The 12698-nt window shown below is 37.9% G+C and overlaps 1 protein-coding gene across 7 annotated transcripts in view; it reads left to right on the forward strand.

Moving 5' to 3' along the window:
• Positions 1-12698, forward strand: part of LOC129727911 (polypyrimidine tract-binding protein 2) — a 594233-nt gene that overhangs the window by 75598 nt on the left and 505937 nt on the right. The gene's annotated exons all lie outside the window — the stretch shown is intronic.

Genomic DNA, 12698 nt, shown 5'->3' on the forward strand with positions numbered 1-12698 from the left:
CCATTTTGCGAAAAGGACCACAAAGTCTATGAATGTGATACATTCAAAAAAATGAACACGGAAGCAAGGAGAAAAATTGTTACACAAAAACGACTTTGCTTTGGGTGTCTAGGAGCAAACCATCTAATGAAAGATTGCGAACGTGCTAGAACATGTGACATCGATAAATGCCAGGAAAAACATAGTAGATGGCTACATCCGAGAAATAAGAAAAACGTAGACAAGGCCAACAAAATGATGACGACGCCGAAAGAAGAAATCGTAGAAAAGCTTGTAACCACAGAAAACGCTTCATCTTCTAACTCTGGAACTACAAATCACCATCAAACATTCAGAAATAATATTTATTTCCAAATTATTCCCATAACACTTAGAAACAAGGGAAAGGAAGTAAATACGTTTGCTTTCTTAGACGCCGGCTCATCACTAACTTTGATCGAGGAACAAATTGCTGATAATCTCGGCCTAAAGGGACGCTCGAATCCTCTCAAACTCACCTGGACGCAAAACGTCACCAAGCAATCGAACAGCAGGCAGGTACAAGTTACACTCGTCGGACCTTCAAAGAAACCATTTATCCTGAAGGGCGTAAGAACAATTGACAACCTCCAGCTACCAATTCAATCTCTAGACATGGATGCTATGAAAAAACAATACGATCATCTGAAAGACTTACCCATTGAAAGCTATACGGTAGCACGACCATCAATACTAATTGGTCTCGACAACGCGCATCTACTAATGCCTATGGACAGAAGAATGTTAGACGAGAATTCTCCTATGGCTATGAGAACCAAACTAGGATGGTTTCTCTTTGGTAACCTCAAGTTGAATATCGCACAAGACTATGTCATGGCAATACAGGAAAACGACGAGATGCGAAACATGATGAAGCGGTATCTCAGCACAGAAGATTATGGAGTCAAAACAGTCGAAAGTCTGCCAAAGGGTAAGGAGGACAAAAGAGTTGAAGAAATAATCAACGACACACTGAAATATCTAGGGAATAGATATGAAATTGGAATGCTGTTCAGACAGGATGATGTCAAATTCCCTGACACTTACCAAAACGCCTTAAGACGATTAACTCTGTCAGAGAAAATGCTTGCGAAAAATGAGAAACTCAAGCAATGGGCCATACTTAACTTTAAAAAGTACGTTGCGAAAGGATATGCCAGAAAATTAACTTTATCGTCATAAATCAAAACAAGAACAAACCAGGATTAGTGTTTGACGCCAAAGCAGAAGTTAAGGGTGTCTCATTAAACTCAACCCTTTTACCGGGGCCGGACGCCACAACATCGATCTTCGGAATATTACTACGTTTTAGAGAAGGAAACATAGCGATAAGCGGTGACATCCAGGAAATGTTTCATCAAGTAAGAATTCGTCCAGAAGATCAGCACGTACTACGCTTCTTATGGAGAGATTGTGATACATCAAAACCACCGGAAGTATACGTCATGATGGTCATGACATTTGGCGCCACCTGTTCACCGGCCTGCGCTCAAATAGTAAAAAATTTTAATGCGAGAAAATTCGAAAAAACTCATCCCGCCGCAGCAACCGCTATAGTAAAACAACACTACGTCGACGATTACCTAGACAGCTTCCACACCCAAGATGGAGCAGTTCAGACAGTCAACGATGTTATAACAATTCACGAAAAGGGAGGTTTCTTCATAAGAAACTTCATATCAAATAAACGCGAGTTACTTCACTCACTCCCCGAAAACCGGTTAATGGATTCAAACAAGAAAGATATAACTGACAAAGAGTCTCACGTAGAAAGGGTCCTAGGGCTACACTGGAATACACAACACGATTATTTTAGTTACCAACTAAGGTTGGATAAACTAAATGCAGAAGCATTAAAAACATTAAACACACCGACAAAAAGAGAAGTACTATCATTCGTGATGAGTATCTATGACCCGCTCGGATTAATATCGCACAAAATTATAGAAGGAAAAATAATCCTCCAAGAATTACATAAGGAATCGATGGAATGGGACGACACAATCACGTCACGCATTCTGCCCCGCTGGCGAAATTGGATCAGTACGTTAAAACTGATGGGAAATCTAAAAATCCCAAGAAGTCTTCACATAAAAATCGGAGCACCTCTAGAACTTCACACTTTCGTAGATGCAAGTGAAAATGCGTTTGCCGCAGTAATTTACATAAAATGCGGAAATTCCGTTAGCCTTGTGGCAGCTAAATCGAGAGTAGCACCTATTAAAACACTTTCAATACCACGATTAGAGTTGCAAGCAGCTGTGCTAGGCTCCCGGCTAGCAGAAACAATAGTAAATGAAATACGTCCGACAATATCAAAAAAAATATATTGGTCTGACTCGCAAACAGTCTTAGCATGGATTCGATCTGATCATCGTAAATATAAGCCTTTCGTGGCTCACCGCATAGGAGAAATTTTAGATACAACAACCGTACAACAGTGGCGTTGGGTCCCATCGCTGCAAAACCCAGCTAACGAAGCAACGAAGGAAGTGAAAAGAAAATCTATTTGGATAAATGGACCTGGATTCCTGCATCTTCAGGAAAACAACTGGCCTACGCAAAAACCAATTGAAGAAACCTCAGAAGAATCTAAGGATATATTAGCACTACATATAACAACAGAAATACAGCAATATGATTTCATACGAGAAAACCGCTACTCAAATTACTGGAAACTAGTTCAACACCTATGTATACTAAAGAAATTTGTCAATTGGATCGCAGAAAGGAAACATTTCATAAAAGCTATAAACAGAAATGATCGAGACATCGTCGAAAATACGCTTTACAAAAAGGCACAATGGGAAGCATTTCCTGTCGAAATGATGGACCTAATTAAAAATAAACAATTAACCAAGCAAGGTCCTTTATCAAGCCTGCGACCAGTGCTGGACGAGAATGGCGTCATGCGTAGCAGAGGACGGTTAGAAAACTTATCCGCATTGAAAAACTCGGCCAGACAGTTAATAATCCTTCCTCAAAAACACCACATTACCCATCTCCTTGTGAGATCATACCACGAAAAATACCTTCACCACGGAGATGAAACAGTAATCGGGGCACTTCAAACCAAATATTGGATTCTAGCAGTACGCGCCGTGCTGAAAAATGTTAAAACACACTGCCAACAATGCATCATCTGGAGAACGAAACCTAATCCACCACTGATGGCGGCGCTACCCGACTTTAGAGCAAAACCATATTTACATGCGTTCACACATACAGGTGTGGATTACTTCGGCCCATTCGAAGTAAGAGTCCATAGATCCATAGAAAAGCGCTGGGGAGTATTGTTCACCTGCTTGTCGAGCCGAGCAGCACACATTGAAATGGCCGAAAAATTAGATACCGACAGTTTCCTAACATGTTTCAAAAACTTTCAAAACAGAAGAGGAAAGGTGTCCCATATGTACAGCGATAACGGCACAAACTTTATAGGTGCCTGGAATGAAATAAAAGAGCTACAAGCATGGGCGAATAAGATAAACACCACGATGGAGAAAGGACAATCGGCAGCACTCGAAATACAATGGTCATTTAACCCACCCGCAGCACCACATTTCGGCGGTGCATGGGAACGTTTAATAAAAATCATAAAGACTTCCTTGAAAAATATGTTTAAGAGTTGTAAAAGGCCTACACCAGAACTACTAAGAGCCGGCTTCATCCAGGCAGAGTTTTTGCTAAATTCCAGACCGCTTACTCATATACCGCTCGAAACGTTCGACGATGAAGTTCTAACACCGTTTCACATGTTGATCGGACGAGCAGGAGAACATGTATCCCCAATTGCACCAACAGTAGATGGATTTAATAAAGAACAATGGAAGCTAGCGCAACACTACGGACAACTCTTTTGGGATCGTTGGAAAACAGAATACCTCCCAACATTAATAAAAAGAAACAAATGGACCGAGGAGATCATTCCACTTGAAGAAAACGATATCGTCATCATCACAGACGACAACGTACCAGCTGGAAGATGGTTGAAGGGGCGTATAATAAAAACATACCCCGATAAAGATGGACAAGTCAGAAAGGCTGACATACAAACGGAAAAGGGCATTATAAAAAGAGCAGCGACGAAAATAGCGGTTCTCGACGCCGGAGGAACACGTCATGATCATACACAACGACGTTAGCATCAAGGACAACGTAATCAACAACAGCAAAAGCAACGACTCCAATCCAAACAACGACAAGGTCATCAATACGAAACGTAAACTAGAGGACGAAAATTTCTCTAACTGGGGAAAAAGAAATAAACTGGATATTGACAAAATTAAGGAACTAAGAGACCAACATCTAAAGAAACATCCACCCCGAACTACACCAAAACGAAGTAAGCGGATCAAACCATGCAGTTGGGTTAAGGCACTTCTACTCAGCACCACGTTGTTATCAATCATATCTCCAGCAACACCCCTAAGAATTCAACCGATCAACAAGGACGGTCTCATATTTCACCATGAAGGAACGTGTATTGTACAAAGGGGACTATGGACCTCAGAAATAGAAACAAACATTAAACCTCTAGAAGATATGAGACACATTAAAGCCATGCAAACAAATTTAGGAAATGCATTAAGTAAAATATCAAGAATAATTAAAGACGACATCATTATCGAATCAGCAATAGCAGTAGAGCAACAATGTGTAGTTGCCATCGAAGAAATACAAACAATGTTTCAAGAAAAAATGAAAAGAATGAAACGCAGCAAAGGCATGTTTGGGTTTTTGAAAGATTTAGTATTCGGAGGTGACGATTTAGAAGACCAACTACAAATAATACGTCATGAAGATAATCTAAAGTTACATCAGTTATCTAATCTCATTAATACATTAGACGAAAAAACAAACACTTTGAAAACACAACTCAGCAAAAAAATTCTTAGTATTCAGGGAGAGTTAGATCATTTAACAAACCAATATAATTCAAAAAGAGCTGATATTGCAGTAAAAAAGTTATTGGAAACCATAGTGCTCGTTCGACAAATTACCGAAAGCACTTTAAATAAGTATAAATTAGTTCAACGAAATCCTATTCCAGAAACAGAGAGGCTACAAATACTTGTCAAAATAGAAGAGAAAATCCCACATGATTGTATGGTTCCAAAAGAACAATTTGCAAGCCATTATGTAATCACCTTGAAAAAAGATGCACTTCACATAATGATGAAAACAATTATTATAAATAGAGAGAAATTCGAACTATTCAGAATTATTCCAATCCCTATAGTTTACAACAGATCCATCATAACGATAAATAATTCATTTATAGCAATCAATCACCAAGAACAATACTTTTATATTTCTAAAGATGTAACTAAACTTAATGAAAGTTATTATATGACTCATCAAAATACTTTCCTTACGGAACCAGATTGCATTGTAGCTGCCATGCTGCATAAACTACCACGAGAAATGTGTAAAATTAAACAACTTGAAATCGATTACTTTGAAATTATAACATTGTCTGATCCTAATGTAGTATTATATTATGCCCAGAATCCACGAGAAATAATTATACATTGTGGTCAAACAACCACAACACCACCACATTACGCAGCAATAATTTATATGGAACCCGAATGCGAAATTCGTTCAAAAAACAGTGTAACATACTCAAGCAATACTAGAGAATCAAAAAGTAGGAAGATTTTTTTCAAAGTTAAAAATGAAATTCCGCACGAAATAGATGAAAAACAAACAGCCGCATATACAGACATAACCGAAGACATTACAGCCACATCAAGCGGCAAAATCCAACCGATAAGCAATCATCATTTGCTAACTTTAATTATCATTGTTCTAACAACAATTCTTTTAGCTATAATTGTTACTGTTCTATATTATATATTGCAACAACAGAAAACCAGGAGACAACAAATTAACTTATCGCAATATCCACTACCTCAACCCAGAAAAAATAAACCATGGCCAAAACCAATTATAAGAATAAATGAAGATGCATTATAATATTTATCACGACAGATGATAAGGTGGCGTAATTTTTCAGTTACGGGGGCCGGAATGTTACTGCCGCGATAAAATTAAATTCCATAACCCGCGCGAGCAGCGCCAATAAACTCAAAACGTAAATGAACAGAAGATCAAATTTCAATCGAATGCTCCCGCAGGTAGCATGTAGTAGCCATGCACTCACAGGTAGAACGATTGGCAACAAAATAGTAATTACGTAGGGTCAGCGTTTTGAGGCAGGTGGCTCGCGCTGCCGTACTTTAAAGACTGTATTATACATTGATTGTAAATATTGAATTGTAAGCGTAAATTTAGTATATAAGGAAATTTTGATTGAATAAAATAGAAGTTTATGGTTAGTCTGAATTTGGTCGTTTCATTGGACGGACCGAACCTTCCTATATTAATAAGTGATTACTCTTTGATTTCTCTTCAAGAAGCATAGACCTCCACATTAGCGAGGACACTAGCTAGAAGACTTAATCAGGCCAGAGTGATCCTTACTGGTATACAGAAAATCCTTTAGAACGTAACCTATTCCCCCCTTCCAGACGCATAGGCCTTCGCTGTAGTAAGGCAACTAGCAGGAAACGGGAAAGGCCAGGTAGTCGTTGCTAACAGGAGTCTTGGTCCGCCTTGATTATCGGTTCCGCTCGCGTATTTAACTGTCGTTCGGTGACAAAGCCTTGTTAACCCGTACCTTCGCCCGGGGAGGCCGCGTAACGCGAATAACATCTACACTTTCTAACTTTGTAACGAAGGCAACGAAACGATTTTTCGAAATCATGAAAATCTCAACGGACTTTCTTAAAGAAAAACCTGAAAAATGGCCATCAAGTAAACAATATCTGGAAGCACAAGAACGCGTGAAGGCAATTGCAGTAGTGAATGATTTTGCAGAAAGGGCCGTGAAGCTTGTCAGCGACTACAACAACAAAATAACAATAGATCCCGATCAACAGAATTATTTGCTACAAGTTGTCGAATCCCACAGACAACAAAAGCCTCTGAAATATTGAAAGGTGATAACCTTTTTTGTTGAATTTTTGTATATGTTTTAATCAATATAAATTGCAATAATTATCAGAAAAAAAATTTAGTTGGAGCCAAAGATGTTTCCATTTTCAACAGACAGCGGTTTGCAATCAACACGGGGAGCTAAAGAAAAACTTTGAAAACCTACCCTTTTCCAGTTGTTTCGGATCTTTCAGCGGCCGACCTTGGTGCCCGCTCAACCAACATCCCGCCCAAAGATCAATACTCTCTTTTTCTCTTTTTCAATAGACTTCATTTACCGTGGTTCGTAGTGACCTGCTAGCCATGTATCTGCACAAATTGTAGCTATGTATCTACCAAACTCTTTTCTGAAAGACACCAGAGTCACACGACGTGGGTGTTTAGAAAGTTTACTTCCCTCTTTTAGGGGGAGTAATCAACTTACATTAAAACTTAATAATTAATATTTTAAGCAAGCTCTCCGATAACGAAGATAACGTGAGCAAAATATCATACCTTCAAGCTTAATCCCACACGAAAATGTTTTTCACTACGTAGGGGTGTTTAGAAAGCTGATTTCTCACTTTTAGGGGTATGAATCACACAACGAATACTATCAAAATATAGGGATTGATATTCTAAGCATTTTCTCCGAAGATACTATGAGCGAAAAATCACGCTTTCAAGCTTAATTCTACGCGAAACTGTTTCTCATCACGTTGTTGAGTTTGCAACAGCAGCATGCTGCAGCAGTGTTGCTGGAAAAATTCAATGTTGAGCCGTTCGTCAGACATTCGATCAGTTTGAGGTGAATAACTTTTTCTACAAATTTTGTAGCGCCTTACAGTCTTCAGAAGAATTATTCCCAGGAAAATTTCCTACAAATATCATGTATTGGTATATTTTTAGGAGCCAACTGGAAATTTCTAGAGGATAAGTTTTGAAAAAGTGGATTTTCTCATATAAAATCGTATGGAAACTTTAAAAATCGGGCGCAAATCAGGGGTTCCACCGATCGATCTGAAAAGTTACACAGTTGTTACAGGACCCATAAGGAACACGAAAAGTGCATTGGAGCGAAAAAATTACACCAACGCTTTTTTCCCATACAACTGTGTCCCAGTCTAATGTTCATATTTCGAATCAATTTACGTACGTCATCAGTTTTTCTAAATATTTCTATTGTCGCTTCTCTACAAAATTTAGCGAATTAGCGATTAGCGTTTCGAAGGCCAAAATTTTAGCGACGCTAACAGTTTCGCTAACCAGCTCAAAAATTAGCGAAACCGCTAAATCGCTAACTGAATTTTAGCGTCGCTAATTAGCGAATTAGCGGAATGGTGCCCCCCACTGCTCAATACCATTAAAAGTTATGGACTGTGATAATGTATTATTACTTTTCATTAATTTTTTTAAAGTTTTCCATAACTCTTTGCTGTTATTTTGATGTTGATCGATCTTCCGTTGGATATATGCACATCTAACCTTTTTCAAGGTGCGTGAATATATGTTTCGCGCCGCGGTGTACCTGTTCCAATCATCGTTATCATTACTTCTACAAAATTTTTTATAACATTTATCTCTTTTACGTTTTAAACGCACAAGATCTAAAGAGTACCAGCTGTTCGAATTTTGTAACGCAACAAATTTTTCAGAAACTAGATTCTTGGTACAGTCTTCCAACGTATTGGTTAGAACAGCTGCTTTATTGTCCAAATCTCCAGTTATTGGATGAAAATTCAAACTTCTTGAAACAAGCTGAGACATTGCTTGTTTCGAATAACTATTCCAGCACTTTATTTTTACTTTATCCTCTCGGTTTTGATCGTTTCAATTGAAATATAAATTGTCTCATGGTCTGTTATTTTATAATCGGCCTCTGTGAAGGAATTAACATTATCAAAATTGGAGAACACATGATCAATCAAGGTACGAGAGTGTCTGGAAATTCTTGTAAATTGAAAAACTGTTTGTCTTAGATTGAAAAATACAAACCACAATTTTTGTATTGATTGGGTTGAGAGACACTTAAAATTAATGAAATTGTGCTGTCGTTCATAAACGAACATGCACGGTAAAACAGAATTAACGAACATTATGCTTTTTTAACGAGAAAAAAAAATTGTTATTTATTTTATCTTAAGCAAATCTTAAGAAAAAAAGGGATCGTAGAGCTATAAATGAATGATGCAAATATCATAAATAGTTCTGAGCTGAACTCTGTGGTTAGGTATGTGACTTTTTTATTTATTTTATTTTTTTGAGTTGAAATGTGATGTCACACTTAATTATAGAAAGTTACTCGACTGACTGCACTCTTCAGGCTAACTACTAAAAAAATATCTGATAGATTGGCTGTTAGAGTTGGTGTACCTCATGGAAGTATTTTGGGCCCAATCTTAAATTATATTTTAACTTCTGATTTTCATAATTTATCAGCGGAATGTAAGAAATCTCTGTTTTGTGACGGTACAAGCATTCCTGTAAAGGAAAAAATCTTCATGACATATGCAGTCGGATGCAAAAAATGTCTAAATAGATTTTTATCATACTTGCAGAAATGGAAGATTTTTTCTAACGCATCAAAAACACAATTAATTACATGTTCATTCCATTATTTTATTTCTCAAACCCACGAATAATCCTTGTTAGGATGACTAGTGCGATCTTAAATTGATCTGATCTTATTAAATACTTAGACTAATTTATTATAAGAATTTTATTTTCAAGGAGCACTTTGAGCATATTCAATGAAAGTGCAACTCGTTATCCTCTTACTAAGCTACTAAGCCATACAAATAACATACTTAAGTCAATTTGGAGAGTTAAGTCAGTGTTGAATTATCATAATTGTAACAACACCAACAAGTATATTTTGGTATAAAATGATTTGGGCAAGTTTTTGGATAAATTTCGATGATATTGCATGAATCGAATAAGAATTATTTTGAAATTTATTAACTAACACACTAAACATGAGATTTCTCGAGATCCAGTCGGTGGATTTTTTTCAAAAATTCAACCAGAGGTGTAAAATGACCTCAAGAATTGACCCCTATACTTGGATTTGATGGACAATTTTTTTTATAATAATGGTCCAGCGGGGCACCGTGGGAGGGATTACGCGCGAAAAGTTGTGCAAGAACTATTGGGTTCCTAGGAGGTTTCTTTTTAGCTTTAATTGAAAACTTTTTGATTTCTGAGTTTTTACTTTAATATCTAAGGCGTGTGCGTGTGGGTATGTGTGGGGTGGGCGCCAGGGGATCAATTTTCTTCTCACGGTACGTACCGGCTACTTCGATGCGAGGCTGCGTTGTTGTTGCTACGATGCTGCGTTGCTGGTTGCGGGGGAGGGGAGAATCTCGTTGCTGTTCTGCTCAGTCTGGAACACTGGCTATGTTTATTCGCAATGGCGGATGCGTGGTTTGGCGGGAAAGCGGGTCCCTCGGCGTCTTCCTTCCTTGGCGCGATCGATAGGCCACGGACGATACCGTATTGGCTTCACCGAGAAGAGTCCTCTTTTAAGGTTAGAGCCGGTCGCCCGAGGAGTAAACGGGCTCGTCGCTGCCCGCAACTCCTTTACGTTTAGGCGTAGACGGATTTCACCACCTAGACCAACTCGTGTGAAGTGAGGAACCGACGATTGAATAGGAATTCGATAACAGCAAAAAAAAAAGGTCCTGAATATGTTGGCCTTGCTTAGTGCAACAATATGCTCACTTTACTTAGCTTCCTTCTTGCAACTTTTAACTCACTTGTTACCCACACGAACGCCGCGGTACTTCTCCATTTGGCGGTTTTTCAATTCCTGATTCCCTTCCTTTTAACACCCACCATTTTCTTACCTTTTCCTGAATTCAATTATGCCCACCCCCTCAGGGTTGTATTTTGCTGATTGTGTATAACAGTTTCTTAACCGCGTTTAGCTTGGCCCATTTTAACATAACAATTTTTGTGTTTGTGTATCTTACTAACCTAACTAATAACATTATTTTTATTTTTATTTACTAATCCTACTAAAAAACTACATGAAAATAAATTAGAAACACAATAGTTCTAATATACATACAGCACATTTTAAAAAATACTAAGGACAATTTGTAACAACGGTTACAATACAGAGTTTTTTACAACGCTTTAAATAAAATGTATAAATAAATAGCAAATGAATGAGAACATGCAGTGTCTTTAGGAGCCAACTAATACAATTACATATTTCTGTGTTAAACAAATTAACTAATATTCGTTTATTCTCTATTTTATGATGTTGCTTTTGTATGGAACCTACGCTCATTTTATCATAGATTTTCGCAGATAACATAAGATCGCAGATAACATCAATATTTTTCCCATTGTGAGTGTAATTTCAAATCATATTGTGATATAGCTTTTTGACGCATTTTTCGCTGATTATGAGCACAATTTACAGATTTCATTCCAAGAGTGTTTTATTTTTGTTGCTTTTGAGTTTGGTTTGGATTCATTTGCGTTTGTTGTCTTTTGGTTTTCTGTTTTTTTCCGGTTCTGAATATTCCCGTGTTTCGTTCTGGTCTTTAGAAGTTTTTTATCGGCGATTCTATCTTGTGTTTGCTGGTACACTTCGGACATTTTGAGGTTATTTTGATTATTTTCTTCTATACTGCCATTCATAAACTTGTACGTGTGAATTACAAGTGACATGAGAGATAAAAAATCTGGAATGAAAACTTTTATCTTGTCGACGACCATCGTCACATCCCGTAATTTAAATAAAAGTGCATTAACTGCGCACATCAGTCAGTTTAGAAATTTTTCCCAACTGACAAAATGTAGATTACTAAACATAACCCTAAGACCAGCTACGTTTGTCAAAAATCTCTCATGGAAGCGCCACGATGAAAGTTCCCGCGATAATGAATACGAAAAACAACCCCGGCAAGGTCCCACTGAGGACACCACTCGTCCTGACCATGTGTTTTTGGTTTAACTCAAACCACCACATCGCCACATCCGATCTACATGCCGCCCTGCCGTTCGGTTGGCATTCGTAAACCGCAGTGCCAGAGAAAAGGTTGATAGCTGTCGAAATTTTAGAACAGAACCGATAGAGAAGTCTCTGCTTATTTGCATTGTCAACGCTGCCTGTCTGTTAGGATCCATTGTCGGGACCCCGGTTCATTCCGTTGGAGCTGTCGATAACGAGAGCAACAATATGATTCAGCACTATTATCCGCTGGTTGTTCGAACCGTTGTTGCCTGCGTGTAGTGATGATGATGGTTTGTGTTTTCATTCATGGTGGTTCTGGTAAACAAAGGTCAAATGAACATGCGGTGCTGCTTAGCGGTGTCATCGTTGCCATACTATTATGCTTGTTCGATAGCGTAATTAATTAATTATAATTAGTACTTTCAATTATTCATTACCATTTTGTTTGGGAAGAGGTAACGTTTACTGACTGGAAAGTGTTGCGATTCTATAGCGCATTCGAATGATAATATTAGGATGTGGATTTATGCAAACGGCCATGCATTCCACACATGGTTATTTGATAAGATTAGTAATAAATTTAACATAGTCCAATGAGTCCAATTTAATATGCTCCTCATAATATAAATTATTTCAAGATTTCCATGTATATTTATTTTGCTTTCTCGCGCTAGTCTCTTTACTCAAGAAAAGACAACACCACCAAATGTTAGTGGCCTAGTTTTTTGTGTCG

The sequence above is a fragment of the Wyeomyia smithii genome, chromosome 1 (genome assembly GCF_029784165.1).
Source record: "Wyeomyia smithii strain HCP4-BCI-WySm-NY-G18 chromosome 1, ASM2978416v1, whole genome shotgun sequence".
NCBI classification, from domain to species: Eukaryota; Metazoa; Arthropoda; class Insecta; order Diptera; family Culicidae; genus Wyeomyia; species Wyeomyia smithii.